We start from the raw sequence: 19,233 nt of genomic DNA, 5'->3' as shown, positions 1-19,233 counted from the left end.
AATAGAGAGCATGCACCTTTGAAAAGTTGCAGGTGCATTGCACAGGCCAAATGGCATCCTTCTGTATGCAAATACTCCAGATGGACATGTGAAGGCCGTTTTCTCCTGATCTTGGGGATCTACTGCAATTTGATTATAACCTGAATATCCATCCAGAAAGCAGTAGTATTCATGACCTGCTAGTCTTTCTAGCATCTGGTCTATGAATGGTAAAGGAAAATGATCCTTTCTGGTGGCTGTATTGAGTCTTCTGTAATCAATGCACATACGCCACCCTGTAACTGTCCTTGTAGGAACCAGTTCATTTTTTTCATTATGAACCACTGTCATGCCACCCTTCTTAGGGACAACTTGAACAGGGCTCACCCAGGGGCTGTCAGAAATAGGATAAATAATCCCAGCCTCTAGTAATTTAGTGACCTCTTTTTGCACCACTTCTTTCATAGCTGGGTTCAGCCGCCTTTGTGGTTGAACCACTGGCTTGGCGTCATCCTCCAACAAGATTTTGTGCATGCATCTGGCTGGGCTAATGCCCTTAAGATCACTAATGGACCACCCAAGAGCTGTCTTGTGCGTCCTTAGCACTTGAATTAGTGCTTCCTCTTCCTGTGGCTCTAAGGTAGAGCTTATAATTACAGGAAAGGTTTCACCTTCTCCCAGGAATGCATATTTCAGGGATGGTGGCAATGGTTTGAGCTCGAGTTTTGGAGGTTTCTCCTCTTCTTGAGGGATTTTCAGAGGTTCTATTATCTTCTCTGATTCCTCCAAATCAGGCTGAACATCTTTAAAGATGTCCTCCAGCTCTGATTCGAGACTCTCAGCCATATTGACCTCTCTTACCAGAGAATCAATAAGATCAACACTCATGCAGTCATTTGGGGTGTCTGGATGTTGCATGGCTTTAACAACATTCAACTTGAACTCCTCCTCATTGACTCTTAAGGTCACTTCCCCTTTTTGGACATCAATGAGGGTTCGGCCAGTTGCTAGGAAAGGTCTTCCTAGAATGAGAGTTGCACTCTTGTGCTCCTCCATTTCCAGCACCACAAAGTCAGTAGGAAAGGCAAATGGCCCAACCTTGACAATCATGTCTTCAATCACGCTTGATGGGTATTTAATGGAGCCATCAGCAAGTTGAAGACATATCCTGGTTGGTTTGATTTCTTCAGTCAAACCAAGCTTTCTGATAGTAGATGCAGGTATTAGGTTGATACTTGCCCCAAGATCGCATAAAGCTTGCTTGGTACAAACACCTTCTAATGTGCATGGTATCATAAAGCTCCCAGGATCTTTAAGCTTCTCAGGTAAGCTTTTTAGAATGACTGCACTGCATTCTTCAGTGAGGTAAACTGTTTCAGTTTCCCTCCAATCCTTCTTATGACTTAAGATCTCTTTCATGAACTTAGCATAAGAAGGTATTTGCTCAAGTGCTTCTGCAAACGGAATCTTTATTTCAAGAGTCCTGAGATAGTCTGCAAAGCGGGCAAATTGCTTATCCTGTTCCGCTTGGCGGAGTTTTTGAGGATAAGGCATTTTGGCTTTGTATTCCTCAACTTTAGTTGCTGCAGGTTTATTACCTACAGAAGTGGGTTGGGAAGCCTTTTTAGAAGGATTGTTATCAGCACTTGTATGTGACTGATCACCCACTGGCGTTTGAATACCAGGGGTGGAAGCTGGGGTGGCGTTAAACGCCACCTCCCTGCTTGTTTCTGGCGTTTGAACGCCAGAACCATGTTCCTTTTGGGCGTTCAACGCCAGATCCATGCTTGTTTCTGGCGTTGAACGCCAGGAATGAGCATGGTTTGGGCGTTCAGCGCCAGCTTTATCCCTCTCTGGGCTCTGCTTGTCCTTAGAGGGATTTTGAGTAGCTATTTGTTCATTTCCTGTCTTCTTGCTGCTTTGAAGTGGGGTATTTAATGTTTTCCCACTTCTTAATTGAACTGCTTGGCATTCATCTGCTATTTGTTTTGACAGTTGCTTTTCTGTCTGTTTTAGTTGCACTTCCATGTTCCTGTTAGCCATTCTTGTTTCCTGTAACATTTCCTTGAATTCGGCTAGCTGCTGAGTTAGAAAATCTAATTGCTGATTGAATTCATTAGCCTGATCCACCGGACTGAGTTCTGCAGTTACTGTTTTAGCCTCTTCTTTCATGGAAGATTCACTGTTCAGATACAGATGCTGATTTCTGGCAACTGTATCAATGAGCTCTTGAGCTTCTTCAATTGTTTTTCTCATGTGTATAGATCCACCAGCTGAGTGGTCTAGAGAAATCTGAGCTTTTTCTGTAAGCCCATAGTAGAAGATGTCTAATTGCACCCATTCTGAAAACATTTCAGAGGGGCATTTTCTTAGCATCTCTCTGTATCTCTCCCAAGCATCATAAAGGGATTCATTATCTCCTTGTTTGAAGCCTTGGATGCTTAGCCTTAGCTGTGTCATCCGTTTGGGAGGGAAATAGTGATTCAGGAATTTTTCTGACAGCTGTTTCCATGTTTTTATGCTGTTTTTAGGCTGGTTATTTAACCACCTCTTAGCTTGATCTTTCACAGCAAATGGAAACAGTAATAATCTGTAGACATCCTGATCTACTTCCTTATCATGTACTGTATCAGTAATTTGCAGAAATTGTGCCAGAAACTCTGTAGGTTCTTCATGTGGAAGACCAGAATACTGGCAGTTTTGCTGCACCATGATAATGAGCTGAGGATTCAGCTCAAAGCTACTAACTCCAATGGAGGGTATGCAGATACTACTCCCATATGAAGCAGTAGTGGGGTTAGCATATGACCCCAGAGTCCTCTTGGACTGATCATTCCTACTTGCTTCCATTATTGAATATAAGTTGAGAATTTATAGTAATGGAATAAATAAAAATGGAATAAATAAAAAGAAGTTAAAAATATATAAATTTTTTTCGAAAAAAAATGAAATTAAAATCTAAAAACTAAAAAAAATTTCGAAAAAGTAGTTGGAAAATATAAAATTTTTGAATTTTGAATTTTATGATGAAAGAGAAAAACATGCAGAAGACACAAGACTTAAAATTTTTAGATCCAATGCTCCTTATTTTCGAAAATTTTTGGAGGGAAAACACCAAGGAACACCAAACTTAAAAATTTTAAGATCAAGACACAAGAAAAACTCAAGAACACCTTGAAGATTCACAAGAACACCAAGAACACAAGGAAGAACACCAAACTTAAAATTTTTAGAAAACTTTAATAAAATTTTCGAAAATTATAAAAATTAACAATAAAACACCAAACTTGGAGTTTGGCACAAGATTAAATCAAGAAAAATTATTTTTGAAAAAGATTTTCAAAAGTACTGGTGCTCCCTTATCAAGAATATAAGCCAATGCTTTAGCCAATTGGGAATAAATATGACACTTGATGCAGATGTTCTTGAAAAGAAACTATCCTATCAAAATTTAATGACTCTATAACAATAAAAATAAAAATAAAAATAAAAATAAATTATTCCTAATCTAAGAAATAAAATAAGCCTTCAATTGTCCAAACTCAATAATCCCCGGCAACGGCGCCAAAAACTTGGTGGACGAAATTGTGATAAAAGAGTTTCAAGCACTGTTAGAGAAGCTCACAACTCCGTTCAACTAACCAGCAAGTGTACTGGGTCGTCCAAGTAATACCTTACGTGAGTAAGGGTCGAATCCACAGAGATTATTGGTTTGAAGCAATCAATATTTATTTTATTAATCTTAGTTAGGATGTCAATAGGATTATTTGGATTAAAAGTGAAATTACTGGATTTGATTATAAAAATAAAAGAGGGAACAATGTTACTTTGATTTTCAGTACTGGGGAATATGTTGGAGTTTTGGAGATGCTTTGTCCTCTGACTTCAACTCTTCCTTGAAATCCTCTTCTCACACGCAGGTTCCTTCCATGGCAAGCTCTATGTAGGGTGTCACCGTTGTCAGTGGCTACTTCCCATCCTCGCAGTGAAAACTATGCTCACGCACTCTGTCACAGTACGGCTAATCACCGGTTGGTTCCCGCTCCTACTGGAATAGAATCACTCTTTTGCGTCTGTCACTAACGCCCAGCAGGTTAAAGTTTGAAGCACGTCACAGTCATTCAATCCCGGAATCCTACTCGGAATACCACAGACAAGGTTTAGACTTTCCGGATTCTCATGAATGCCGCCATCTATCTGGCTTATACCACGAAGATTCTGTTGGGGAATCTAAGAGATATTCATTCAGTCTGATGTAGAACGGAGGTGGTTGTCAGGCACACGTTCATGGGTTGAGGAAGGTGATGAGTGTCACGGATCATCACCTTCTCCACAATTAAGCGCGAATAAACATCTTAGATAAGAACAAGCGTGTTTGAATGGAAAACAAAGGAATTGTATTAAATCATCGAGACGCTGCAGAGCTCCTCACCCCCAACAATGGAGTTTAGAGACTCATGCCGTCACAAAGTGTATATTTCAGATCTGAAAATGTCATGAGGTCCAAGAAATGTCTGTAAAAGTTGTTTAAATAGTAAACTAGTACCCTAGGTTTACAGAAAATGAATAAACAAAGATAATTGGTGCAGAAATCCACTTCTGGGGCCCACTTGGTGTGTGCTGGGGCTGAGACTAAAGCTTTCCACGTGTGGAGGCCCTTCTTGGCGTCAAACTTCAGGTTATGACGTGTTTTGGGCGTTCAACTCCGGATAATGACGTTTTTCTGGCGTTTAACTCCAGACAGCAGCATGAACTTGGCGTTTAACGCCAAGTTACGTCGTCTATCCTCGCTCAAAGTATGGACTATTATATATTGCTGGAAAGCCCTGGATGTCTACTTTCCAACGCCGTTGAGAGCGCGCCAATTGGACTCCTGTAGCTCCAGAAAATCCATTTCGAGTGCAGGGAGGTCAGGATCCAACAGCATCAGCAGTCCTTTTTCAGCCTAAGTCAGATTTTTGCTCAGCTCCCTCAATTTCAGCCAGAAAATACCTGAAATCACAGAAAAACACACAAACTCATAGTAAAGTCCAGAAATATGATTTTTGCCTAAAAACTAATAATATTCTACTAAAAACTAACTGAAACATGCTAAAATCTACATGAAATTACCCCCAAAAAGCGTATAAAATATCCGCTCATCAACCACCTCGATATTGATTGTTTGGTGTAGACAGGACCCCAAATAGTGACTCGCGGATGAGGTCGATCATGTTAACAGAGAGATAGTGAGAATGTTTAACCTAGCCATTACGTTTGAGCTCAGTATGTTCTGGAAAAACCAGTCCATGGAGTTTGCAGCATATCAGTTGATAGGTGAGGTTCAGCACTGGTGGCAAGGGAAGTGCCAACTGATGTAGCTACAGAATGAGGATGAATGCTTTTGCGATTTTAATTAAGATTTTTTATTTCTAACCGGTATGGCTTTGAATCATGTTGAAAAAAGTTTTAAAGTTTAGAATGATTTTCAAATTTGGTTTGGAACTTTTGGTTTAAATGTTTGGTTTTGAAATTGGGTCGGAACTCTTGGTTTGAATAATATGGTTTACAAAAAAAAGTGAGTTCTATGATTTTGTTAATTTGGGAATTTGGTTTGAAATTTAAGCTATGATCTAAGGATTTCAATGAATTTAAGAAAATCATGATTTAAAGTGATTGATTTACGAATATATAATTTTTGACTCTTTTGAAAAAGCTTTAAGAATGAACTGGTTTAGATTGAACTTATTTTGACAGTTTTGGAAAATGTTATAAATGCATTATTTGGTTTAAAGAAAAATTTCAGTTTGACATAGTGGAGTAATTCGAGTTATTAGTGACGAATAATCAGAGTGACACAACGGAAGGTGTGAGAGAACATCGACACGGTAGAACTATGATGGATGAGACGCTTTGACGACTTGTTTGGGTTGACAACATTGGTGGTAAAACGCTTCGTGGAGGATATATCACACGATTCGACTTTTTGGGGACAAAATTCTTAATTAGGAGGGGAGGATGTAAGAACTAGAGTTTTTACATAAAACCGCTTTAATAAAATAATAATTTAATTGCCTAAAATATGTTCAAAAATATAGAAGTGTTTTTTTAAATATAATGGTGAAATTTGAATTCAATGGATTTTTCTAAGTGGGAAAATGTATCTTTTATGAAAATTTTTTGTAAAAACATGTACCGACACTTAAGCCAGCATTTCCAGCTCTAGTCTGACTGGTACCGCGTATTGATAAAAATAAGATTTTGGAAATTAAATTTATTGTGTTGAAAGGACAAAAATAATTTAGAATCGAAAACCAGATGCTAATCTTAAAGGTTTTGTCCCAAAATGAGCCAAACGGACCTAAAACGCTAACAGGTTGAACCGGGTCCAAGTTGAGCCCAAGCCCAACATATATAAACACAGCTAATGAGAATTTCAGCTCATTTCTAGCCCTAAAATAAGAGAGGGGCGTTGTTGGTTGTGAACAGAGAAGAAAAGAGAAGTTACTATTCATCACCATCTTCTAGGAGCTATAACTTGAGTTACGGAGTTCCGATTGACGAGCAATCACTGAGCCCGTCATTTCTAACTAAGCATTTCTGGTAAGAACTCGTGTCTCCTACTCCTGTTTTCCGCCCTAAGTGATTTCACATTTTTACGTTTGGTTTTTGAGTAGATTTTATGGTTTTGTTTGTTTAGGGGTGATTTAGCGTTGGAATATTGTTGAATTTTGCCCCTAATATCGTTGGGTAAGGTAAGGTCTCACTAAAACCTTGTGTTTAGTTATTTTTGTGAACCTTATATTTGATGTTGGTATGTTGTATGATGTTAGATTGAGTTTTGGTGTTTGTTAGAGTTGGTTTGAGGCTTTTGGATCGAGCTTGGTGGTTTCGTTTTGGTGTTTGGTGCATTTTGGGAATCAGCTAAGGTATGGTTTCAGTTTCCTCTATATAATATGTAATGTTTCTGGACACTTAGGCTAGTGGACTATAGGATATGATTGAAATGGTTTTTGATAACTGTTAGATTGATGATGTATGATGATTTTGATGAATATGATTATTTTGATGAATTATGATGGGAATTATTGATGTTGGTTAATATATGTAGATGATGAAATGAATATTGATTGTATAGATGATAATTGTGATATGATGATTGTGATGTGACGATGTTGTAAATTGATGAAGGGTGTATACGAGGAATTAGATTGTTTAAATTGTTGATATGGAAAGATTGAATTGGAATTATAGATTTGTGTTGATTTATGGTGGAATGGTTGAGTGAATTAGGTGTGGAGTGATGGAAATACTAGGAAATGGTAAATTGATGTAAGAGCTAGTGCTTTATGATGATTGGGTATGTTTTGGTTTGGTTTAGTTTTGGAATTTGGAAACTAGAGAACTTTGATGTTTTTGGTCTAAAACTTGATTTTTGGTAAACTTTGATAGATCATAACTTGAGCCTCAGACAGTAAAATTGAATGATCTTTATTTTAAATTAAAGATGATTTCAAGAGCTTTAAAATGATATAACGTTTGTTGAAAATGAAGTTTTGTAGAGGAAGTTATGAACGTTTAAAATTTGGAGTTTAAAACTGAAATTTCTGCAACTTGAATTTTTCTGAATTCTGCAGCACATACGTACATGGCACCATGGTGCATACGCGGGCATTCCTCTCTGACTGGACCTTCCGCGTACGTGGAGCATGGATGCGCATGCAGAATGGTCTAAATTTTGGCGTGTACGTACGCACAGACTCTGTTTTACATGGCATCCGTATGCACACATGGGCGTGCATACGCACAGACCTTGTTTTGGTGAAAATGGTTTTTGTTATGTTTTCAAGGGTTCTCTATCCTTCCAAACTTCTTTATCTAATGTTTAAGATTGCTAACTGGTAATTAGGCCTTAAGACTAATAGAGATGGGTTAGTAAACTAAATTAGTAATGTGTGCATGAGTTTAGAAGTCGGTGACTTAGGCTTGGTATGTTAGTTGGGTGGATTTGTCTTGTGAACTAATGGAGAGCCGGATTAATGATGAACTTGAGATATTAATGATGGATGATGAGGTTGGAACTTGAAAATGAATGATTATGGTTAATGAAATGAGTATGCATGGCAGTGTGCTATGAGCAATGGTCTCTAAGATGGGTTATGTGATTGTGATATGCTTTGTTCTCCGTCGTAGGGGATGTGGCAGTCTTTCGCCTATGTTCAGATGTGAGAGTTGAAGCTGGACTTCCCACTCACATTTTTCTCTCATGGAAAAGGTGGTAGGGCATTCATCCCTCGAAATTATTCCTCCGAAATATGCGTTTTCTCTTTGGTTACAAGGTGGTAGGGCATTATCCCACGTAATCATGCGGCATCCAGAGGAAGGTGGTAGGGCACTCTCCCTCGGAACGTTTCTCTCTAAATGGAGAAGGTGGTAGGGCACTCATCCCTCAGAATTATTCGTCCTGAGTATGCGCAACAGAGAGATTAATCCGGGAGTTGCCGACCGGATTTTGTGTCAGGTTTGGTACTATAACCGACATGTGATATCACAGCCAATAGGACTGGCATTCATCATATGCATCTCTTCTGTGCTTGTTTGCTTTAATTACTTGCAGTTTGCCTAATTGTATAATATGCCCACCTGCTTCTTGAATTACTTGCTATACATGAATATTACCTATGTATTATTTGTTTGCATATACTTGTGATTGTCTGGTGCTGAGGAGGTTAGGTAGGCAGCGGCGATGGGATCACGTGGAGGGTAGGTTGGCGAAGGCTGTGGGATACAGTAGTGTGATTGGTATTAGTTAAAAATCCCCTAAGTTTAGATAACCCTGTTTATGGTTTATGGTTAAGTTATTTATTTTTGTTAAGCTTGAATATCTGTTTGGTGTGAAGTTCTAGGTTTGCCTTTAGCATCCCGGGACCTTACATCTTATATATTGGGCACTGTTACCATATTGAAAACCTCCGATTCTCATACCATATGTTGTTGTTGTTTTTCAGATGCAGGTCGCAACCCACCACGGTGAGTTTGCAGATATGGTAACAGAGTGGAGGATCTTTTATCACTTTTTGTAGGTTGATATGTTCGATGTAGTTACTCTCTCATCTTTTATATTTTTGTAACTTTGTTTCCTTAGATGCTTTATTTCTGAAAACTTTGAGAGATAGGTTGTTGCTGTTTTAAAACTTCAAAACTCTGTTGTATTTAGTTTGACTACCCGGCCTAAACTCCACAGGCTGTGACTAGTCCTCTTTCTGTCCGTGCCTACGCGTTTAGTTATCGTGTGTGAATGTTTCGCGTTTCGTAATTTCGCTTTATGCGACTTTGAGCTATATTCCTTCACCAAGCTTCTAGTTATATAAATTCTTGGATATATATTATCTATTATAAGCTTTAGAACTAACGTGACACTTTGTTATCCTTTGCTTTACGGCTAGAGGTAAGGCTTAGGGCAACAGGGTGTTACACAGACTGTTGCATTATTTTATTCGAGTTAATAACAGCGAGCTCCTTTATCATATCCCGATTCGAGTTGTGCTCACCATACACCAAATCTACATCTAGTCGGATCCTTGAGTAATCATTGACAACCAAACAAATATTAACAATGATATTAGATAACGAAATAAACTTAACTTCATTAACAATGATATTTTTCTCACCCATGTCTTATCGGGTCTCCAATAATGGTTGAGGAGCATCCATTGAGCAACCTAAATACCACAGTCATTCCTTTGCCATAATTCAAGGCACATATTAACAAAGCAATATAATAAAAGAACAAGCAGCGAAAAAATTGAATCTGTACTTTGAAATTTTTATTTTTAAACTTATGATTTGGCATATTATTGCGGGACAATTGGCTCACTGAATTTATACTTAGAAAATTGAAGGTTTCTAATTGAAGGTGTTTCTTGGAAGTTATTGTTAGATAAAAACTTCTCAAGGTAATTTAACACATCATCAAATACATTCTTACCTCTCTCATCAATGCGCAATGTGTGAACGAGTCCAGATATCTCACAGTCTCATGAAGCAAACCAATCACTATGAGAAACCAATGGCCATTAAGGTAAATTGGCACAAAAATCTACAACAACATTCAGAATATAATTTTTAACATAAACAACCATGAAATATTACTATACTAATTAATTAAATGTTGGCCAAAATTATCAAACCTTGTATAAACTGCCGAGTCTCGCACGAAGTTAATCTTGATGTATTATATTGTGTTGGAACAGTTCTGTTTTGGACATAAAATAATTTGCTACAATGAATATTGAACAAAGTGAGGAATCTTATTATATTTCTAGTATATATAGGAAGATATATTAATATTGAAGACTAAATTTCGAATTGCTAATAAACTTATAGAGAATGTTGGTGGAAAATATCATTGGTTGCCATATTTGTTTTCTCTTGGCTCAAATTGCAGTTTGGTGAGAATTGAACAAACTAAGATAAGGACCTACGTAGCACAGACAATCATGGTTATGTTGCACTAATCTAAATTTTATAACTTTGCAAGCATAATAAATAAATACTGTAGAAATAATTCTGACATCACCAATTATTGGCTTGTTGGGCATAATAGTCAGAAGAGTTTTGTGTGTGCCATGAAAATGATCGTTTGGAACAAGCAATTCTCTATAATCATAAAATTAGAGCATTATACTATGGTATTAGAAAAGGTTAAAAAAATAATTACATGAAAAATTAACAATTAAAATGATTAATAAACTAATATTACTTACTCTGGATCGAAATTGTTTCCAAAGATATAGGCAATAATGGCCAATTCTTTATCAAAAAATTTCATCTCTTTAATTGACCGAAATAAAAGGTCCAAACACTATAAAAATAATGTGAATATTAATTATTTAATAAAGTATACACACAAAATTATACATAATATATTTTTTGTGTATCAAAAATAAAAAATTTTGCTAATACTTACGTGATCCTAAAATTTAAGCACTTACACGTAGCATGTCATCCCCGTCGACGTTTGGATTGTAATTGTTGTTGTAACGCCATGGATGATGTGGAGGAAGCTTCTCTCCAAAATGCAATTCATACCATTGTAAGACATCATCAAGGTGCTAAATGAAGGTGTTTCTTGGAAGTTATTATCGGATAAAAACTTCTCAAGGTAATTTAACACATCGTCAAATATACTCTAACGCTCGGTCATTAATGTTCAATGTTTGAATTATTCCAAATATCTCACGGTCTCTTGAAGCATATCAATCACTTTGAAAAACCAATGGCCATTAAGGGAAATTGGCCAAAAAATCTACAACAACATTTAGAAGATAATTTTTAACAAAAACAGCCATAAAATATTAGTATACTAGTTAATTGAATGTTGACCAAAATAAACGAACCTTGTGCAAACTGCCGAGGCCTCTAACAAAGTTAACCATGATGTATTTTACTGTGCTAGAACAATTTTGTTTCGGCTTTAAAATAATTTGCTACATTGAATATTGAACAAAGTGAATAATCTTATTGTAGTTCTAGTATATCTTGGAAGATATATTAATATTGAAGACTAAATTTTGAATTGCTAATAAACTTACAGAGAATGTTGGTGGCGAATACCATTGGTAGTCATATTTGTTTCTCTTGGCCCAAATGGCCCTTTCGTGAGCATGGAAGAAAATATGATTAGAACCTATAGAGCACAGACAATCAATGGTTATGCTGCACTAATCTAAATTTTATAATTTTCATGCATAATAAATAAATACTGTAGAACTAATTCTTACATCACCAATTATTGGCTTGTCGGACATAATAATCAGAAGAGTCTTCTGTGTGCCATGAAAATGATCATTTGGAACAAGTAATTCTCTAAAATCATAAAATTATAGTATTATACTATGATATTAGAAAAGGTTAAAAAAATAATTACGTGACAAGTTAGCAATTAAAATAATTAATAAACTAATATTACTTACTTTGGATCCAAATTGTTTCCAAAGATGTAAGCAGCAATGGCCAGTTCTTTATAAAAAAATTTCATCTCTTTAATTTACTGAAATAAAATTTTCAAACACAATAAACATAATGTGATATTAATTATTTAATCAAAGTATACACACAAAATTATACATAATAACTTTTTGTGTATCAAAAGTAAAAAATTTTGCTAATACGAACGTCATCCTAAAATTTAAGCACTCATTGTGGCATGTCATCTCCGTCCATGTTTGGATTGTAATTATTGTACTAAAACTATAGATGATGTGGAGGAAGCTTCTCTCCAAAATGCAATTCATACCATTTTAACACATCGTCAAGGTGTTATATGAAGGTGTTTCTTGGAAGTTATTGTCGGATAAAAACTTCTTAAGGTAATTTAACACATCATCAAATAAACTCTTACATTCTGTCATCAATGTTCAATGTTTGAATGATTCCAGATATCTCACGGTCTCATGAAGCAAATCAATCACTATGAGAAACCAATGGCTATTAAGGTAAATTGCCACAAAAATCTACAATAACATTCAGAAGATAGTTTTTAACAAACACAGCCATGAAATATTAGTATACTAATTAATTGAATGTTGACCAAAATTAACAAACCTTGTGTAAACCACCGAGGTCTACCATGAAGTTATCCTTGATGTATTTTATTGTGTTGGAACGGTTCTGTTTCGGACTTAAAATAATTTGCTACATTGAATATTGAACAAAGTGAAGAATTTTATTATATTTCTAGAATACCTAGGAAGATATATTAATATTGAAGACTAAATTTTGAACTGCTAATAAACTTACGGAGAATGTTGGGGGCAAATACCATTGGTTGCAACATTTGTTTTCTCTTGTCCCAAATGGCCCTTTGGTGAGCATCGAACAAACTAAGATAAGCATAAAGAGTAAATTTAATAATTTTGCAAGCATAAAAAGTAAATACTGCAGAAATAATTCTTACATCACCAATCATTGGCTTGCCGGGCATAATAGTCAGAAGAGTCTTGCGTGTGCCATGACAATGATCATTTGGAACAAGCACTTTTCTTAAATTATAAAATTAGAGTATCATACTGTGGTATTAGAAAAGGTTAAAAAAATAATTACGTGACAAATTAGCAATTAAAATGAATAATAAACTAGCATTACTTACTCTGATTTCAAATTGTTTCCAAAGATGTAAGAAGCAATGGCCAGTTCTTTATAAAAAATTTCATCTCTTTTATTGACCAAGATAAAAGGTCCAAACACTATAACGTGAAAATAATAAATATTTAATCAAAGTATACACACAAAATTATAGATAATATATTTTTTGTGTAGCAAAAGTAAAAAATTTTGCTAATACTAATGTCATCCTAAAATTTAAGCACTTACATGTGGCATGTTATTTCCGTCCATGTTTGAATTGTAATTGTTATAGTAAAGCCATAGATGATGTGGAGGACACTTCTCTCCAAAATGCAATTCATATCTTTTTAACACATCATCAAGGTGTTAAATGAAGGTGTTTGCTACGGTACGATGATAAATATATACGTACCGATACGTTTAAAATATGGACAAATAACATCAAGACATGTGGAATTTATTTTCCATGTCAGCATTTAGTTTTTTCTTTTTTAAATATATAGTATATTACTGTTTTTACTAAAATACCCTTTTAATTAAATAAAAATAAAAAATATTTATTTATTTAATTTTATAAAAAGACTTAAACATCCTTTTTTTGTTTGATTAGACAAAAATATCCTTTTAAATTAATTAAATTTTAAAATTCAATTAATCCTAATTTTATAAATTCAAATAATTGAAACAACAAAACAAAAACATATTAAAAAAACAAAAAATTAAAATTATTCTTCATCTGTATTAAACATATTAAAAAAATAAAAAACTAAAATTGTTCTTTGTCTGGTTCAGAAATCTTCTCCCACGCCTTAAAGGTTTCAGTCTTATTGATCTTCTTCTCTCCTCTTCCTATCCTCTCTCTCTCTCTCTCTCTCTCTCTGCTCCTCTTCTTCTCTCCTTTTCCTATCCTTAGCTCCACACAACGCCTAAACGCGAACCCATCCTTCCCATCACCCTCGAGCTCCTCCTTCCTCTCTCCATCATTGATCTCACTCCCTCACCTCCATCCATCTCCTGCCGCCATCGCCGAAACGAGCTTCGAAGCCACTGTTGTTATCGTGCAGCTCTGTTCCACCATCGTGCAGTTACTATTTCAGCTTTGAAAGCATCGTCGCGCAGCTCGGTTCCATCGTCGCCAGGCTCGCCTCCTTTTTCCGTCGAGCAGCTCTGTTCCATCGTCGCCGGCGCTATCTCTGTTCCACCTGTCATCCCTTCGGTCGTGCCTTTGTCCCCCTCTTGCTCAGGATCTGCTCTGCTCTGTTCTAGGGCTTCTAGATTCTAGGTAATTTTTTATAACAATTATTGAATAATTGTTGTTAGTTAATTTGTGAATTTGTTATGGGTTGAATAATTGTTGAATAAGTGTTAATTAATCTGTGAATCCTACTATTTTTACTGTGAATTACTCCATTGTTAATGATTCTGATAAACCTTTGTTGAATAAGTGTTAATTAATCTGTCTCTAATACTGTCAAGAGTATGCTTAACTTATTAACATCATTCTTATAGTTGGATCTTTCAAATTGGTTTCCGAGGAACTTCGAAATTTTGAAGAGAATAATATCTCAGATTCTCCTTTCATTTCACTTTTTTACAGACGAAAATGGAAACTATGTGCCCTTTAAAATAAAGTAACTTTTCTCTTAACCTTACTGTCCAAGCTATTTAAATTTCATTTTTCAGTGATCTTCTAAACTTAATGACCCTGTTTTCATTTTCCTTTTCAGCAATGGAGGTTTGACAATCTCAGCACAGTTTTTCTATCATTGATCATTCTTTTCATTTGAGTTTGATATCAAGACAGTGAAGGTAAGGACTTTGTGCTATTCTATTGTTTCTACAGGGAAAGGTCTATCCAGTGGCGTTATTGGTGGAATATCTGTTGGAATAGTAGCAGCACTTCTGTTATTGGTATTTTGTGTTTATGTTAAATGTTACAGAAGAAAGAAGATATGGAACAAAAAATTGGTAGCTAAAGATTCCAGTGAGAACTTTGTTCACCAAGGTATATGGATTTTGACTTATATTTTATCTAATAGCATACTTGGATTAGTAACTCTTATACATTGTCCCTCTTTCTGGCAAAACCTCTCATAATGCCAAAAACAGAACTTCAGCTTTAGATGATACTAGTATTATGGGTGTTAAGGTAGAAAAATCAGCAGAGTTTTCGTATGAGGAACTAGCCAATGCCACAAATAACTTCAGTTTGGCTAAAAAGATTGGTCAAGGTGGTTTTGGTGAAGTCTATTATGGAGAGCTCAATGGCGAGGTTCATAATTTCTCTGTGTTACTAGTTTTGATTACAAGTATTTGAAAGAAAAGTTGCATATATTTTTTTATTAATGAGAAACTAAATTGTAGTTCTTTTAGTTGAATAGATGCTGCATGCATAGTCAAGTTTTATGTATGATAATACTATTAGAGTATGATGAACTGTTTTCTCTCTATTCAATTTCTTTTGGCAAACTAAGGATTAAAGTATGCTAACTATTATACATTAACTAAACTTGCAAAGTGTTGGTAGTTCTTTTTTTTCCCATTAATTTAGTACATAGTTATGAGTTTATGAATGTTGAAAGAGTATTCCTTGATCTTCATCTCCTTGCTTCCAATTAGAAGCAATAAAAGTAGAAGTTTTTCAGTATTATATATATGGAAGTGAGCTTTTTGGATTTAATAATAGGATTCTCTTATTTGCAAATATGTATATGGAAGTGTTTCTCCCAAAATAGATGTATATGCTTTCAGAGTTGTTCTATATGAGCTTATTTCTGCAAAAGAAGCTTTGATAAGGAGTGGTGGTGCATCTGGTGCTGAATTGAAGGGCCTTGTGGCTTTGGTGATTATTAATGACTTTGTTATGGAGTTGCTTCAGATCGAGAAGCAGCGCAAGGACGAAGCTCGCAAAGAAGCCCTTAGAGTTGCCAATGAGGAGCGCAAGAAGCTCAAGGTCGAAGCTGCACAAATCAGGGCTCAGGAGCGCAAGATCGCACAACAAGAATTCAGAGAAACACTCGTGCGTTTTTCTTTTTCTCCTTCTGTCCCTTCTATGAATTTCGCTGTGCACACCAAGTGTTCGATGGTTTGCTTATTTGTTGGTTTGAGCTAATATGCACGTCAAATGTTTGTTAATTAGTCTCAATGGATAATTAGGTAGATATATATGCTCAATGTTGTGTTCGTGCAGACGAGGTGCTTGATCTAATGACTGAACTACTTTTGAAATAAGTGTTGTTTTCTTTCTTTTGAGCCATAATGGCTTGTTGTTTTCTTTTTTTGAAAATTGACTAGGCCTCAATCTGGCTTTGATTTTCCTTTCTGTGATATTCTTTTGTTTGGGCCAAATGTAAAGGGTTAGATTTTATCTTTTGCATTTGTATACCACACTATTGATTGACCCTTGTTCATTGTCATTGTTCATTACTTAGCTACGTAATCAACATTTCTAATATTATTGCCTTTATGGTCTTTGTTTTGTATTTAGCTGTCAGTTGGTTCATTCTGGTTTATACTTTACATTGCTAATCTGTCAAAAAATCCAGTAATAAAATAGGAACTAGTTTCATATTTGATTATGCAACATGTAGAAACAATAAAAATAAGTCCATAATCAGCTGACATGGAGTTTGGTATAGTTTTCAAATCTTTCAGGTGCGCTAAAGAGATACTTCGACCTATTGTTGCACACAGCCTTGATTTCATGTGTTTAAGTTAAACCTCTTACAGTCTTTTGATGCGCTTACTGATGTGTCATTCTTATGAATCCAGTTAAAAGAAAGAGCTGAGAAACTTGAAAATTGGAGGATGAAGGTCAAAAAGCATGGTGAGAAGATGGCAGAAAAGAAAGAGTTATTGCGTCGACAAAGCTCAAAGTGGATCGATGAAGCTAATCTTGAGGCACAAATATTGGAATCCATCGTTTCCTTTCGCTGAGTCCCTTATACTTCCACATTTGTTATGGTTGGGATTAGTGTTGTGTTATCTGTTACATAGAAGTTATAATTTTTGTCCTATATTCAATCAAGGTTGCATCATCATGCAAATAACTTATGCATTCGGAGTATGGTTAGCCACTGCTACATTCAAGATGCATAATACACATGGAAATAAGTCTGGATATTTTGGGTTAGTCTGGGATTATAGAGCAAGTACTAACGTATCAAGTTTGCATGCTTGAGTATGAAGTATTTAAGTAATAGTGACTGAATTTTCCTTTTTGACCATTCTTTGAAAATTAATCTTTTACTGTCATCAGTATTTATTTTGGTCTAGTGAGATGGAGAACATATTTCATAGTTAGACCATTTTTTGAGCTACATACCTATTTCAAGTGACAACCAGGATTATGAAACCACTGTATATTGTTTGATCATAACTTTAGTTATTTATAACTAATCTATAACAAATTAAAGAAGCAATATCACAAGTGAAATGATGTTGATTATCCTTAGTCTCACTTCTTACAAATAAAGAGAAACAAAATGTTCAACTAATAAATTCAGAATAACCTATAATTAAAAGCATCTTCACATAGTTCTTAATTAAAACTACTGCCTACTAAGTTATCATAATATATAGAAAAAGAAACTATCAGATCAAATGCAATAAAACAAAAACATAAAACTACACAAAGATTGTGTGAAGTGAAGCAACACTCCTTGCGGGTGTGTTTCATAAACCACATTCGGAAATATTTGTCACTTTTACACTATATATGGCAGAAACTGCAGAAATAGACCTTTATTTCTTAATGAAGAGTCATAGACTTACAATGAACTTCCTCTAGCTTACAGGGTCGTTAAAAGATACACTTATCCTCTTACTAGTACATTATATGAACATGATGCGACCAGTTTAATGTGACTCCTCCGCATTCGTCGTTCTCAAAGTGTAACCACGAATGCCTCCGGCGAAATTTTACATTTGACTTGAGCACCACTTGAGCTAAGCCTTAGTAGTAGTAGTGGCTATGTTTTCAACACTCCATTTTCCTTCCATGTTTCCCCTAGCTGATTTTGAGTAAAAGATTTTTGTGTGGTGGTTATGCTAGTATGTTTTCAAAGATGCGTGTTTTCTCCCAGCTCATGTGCATGGTAACCTTTGATGATGTAGGGAGGTAGTAGATTTTGCTCGCAGAATAAATTCTGACTGGACAGAGAGGATGCAAGATTTTTTAACATCCGGGAGAGAGAGGACATCAACGTTTTCTGCTACCAATGGGAATGGTTATCTAAGGTGACATGCGTGTACGCTTTCTCCTAATGCGTCTCAATATTTTCCCTTACCTAGAGTGTGCTTTTCTAGTTGGACTTATATTACTTATGAGTGCGAAAATCCCTTTTTTTAATTTACATTTGATTTTTTTTCATTATTTATTTAGCACCACTAGGAATTTGCTGCATGGTTCAATTTCCCATTCAACTTCTCCTTTAAAAAATGGCCTTTTTTCACTTGTGTCTTCCTGCACCATTTGCATTTTGGTGTATTAGTGTTCATGATGGGGTTCAAAACTTATTTTCTTTTGTTATGCTATTTTCTAAAATCATGTTAAAATTTTTCTACAATTTGATTTTCTAGTTTATAATGCCCTTTATTAATCTGGGGATAGATATTCAGCTACAGGTAGATAGATGCTTGCTTTCTCACTTGTGAGACAAACATTAAAGGAACTTACACATGTTAAAGAATTTGGTAGCCAAGACTAGTGAAGCTGATTGCTTCCTTGTATTTTTCTGAACATATGCTCAAAATTTGAACTTTTTCAATCCATTGATAGTGCTGTTGTTCATAACTGAGGAAATATGTCTCATTTTTAGGACTGGACTCAGAATGGAAATGAATCCTTTCAAGTGCACCTCAGATGGATGATATGGCTAGAACAATTTTGAGAGATTCTGACAAGCACAAAAAAAAGTGTGTTGCATGTCAGTGGTTTTTCTTTTTCTTTTTTCCCAACCTTGTTTTTGTTTTAGTCTATTCTTTACAGTTTATTTTTGGTGCTTGACCCTAGTGCCATTTAATTCTCTGGGGCCAGTCCCTTGTACTTTTAGGTAACAAATAATGGAAAAAAATTTCCTTGTTTGTATGCTACCATTTTTGTTGTATGGAATACAAATTTTTTTCTCTTTCTCTGTGGCAAGAACA

At 35.5% G+C, this 19,233-nt stretch overlaps 1 long non-coding RNA gene across 1 annotated transcript; it reads left to right on the top strand.

Moving 5' to 3' along the window:
• The first annotated feature begins 18,199 nt into the window (after positions 1-18,199).
• LOC140177887 (uncharacterized) lies at positions 18,200-19,214 on the top strand. Its single transcript, XR_011869464.1, has 2 exons — positions 18,200-18,335; positions 18,906-19,214. It is a non-coding gene; the product is annotated as an uncharacterized lncRNA (long non-coding RNA).
• The last annotated feature ends 19 nt before the right edge of the window (positions 19,215-19,233 follow it).

This window comes from Arachis hypogaea, chromosome 2 (assembly GCF_003086295.3).
Source record: "Arachis hypogaea cultivar Tifrunner chromosome 2, arahy.Tifrunner.gnm2.J5K5, whole genome shotgun sequence".
In the NCBI taxonomy this organism is placed as follows: domain Eukaryota; kingdom Viridiplantae; phylum Streptophyta; class Magnoliopsida; order Fabales; family Fabaceae; genus Arachis; species Arachis hypogaea.
Note: the sequence above shows the minus strand (reverse complement) of the source record. Positions and strands in the feature narration are given on the sequence as shown.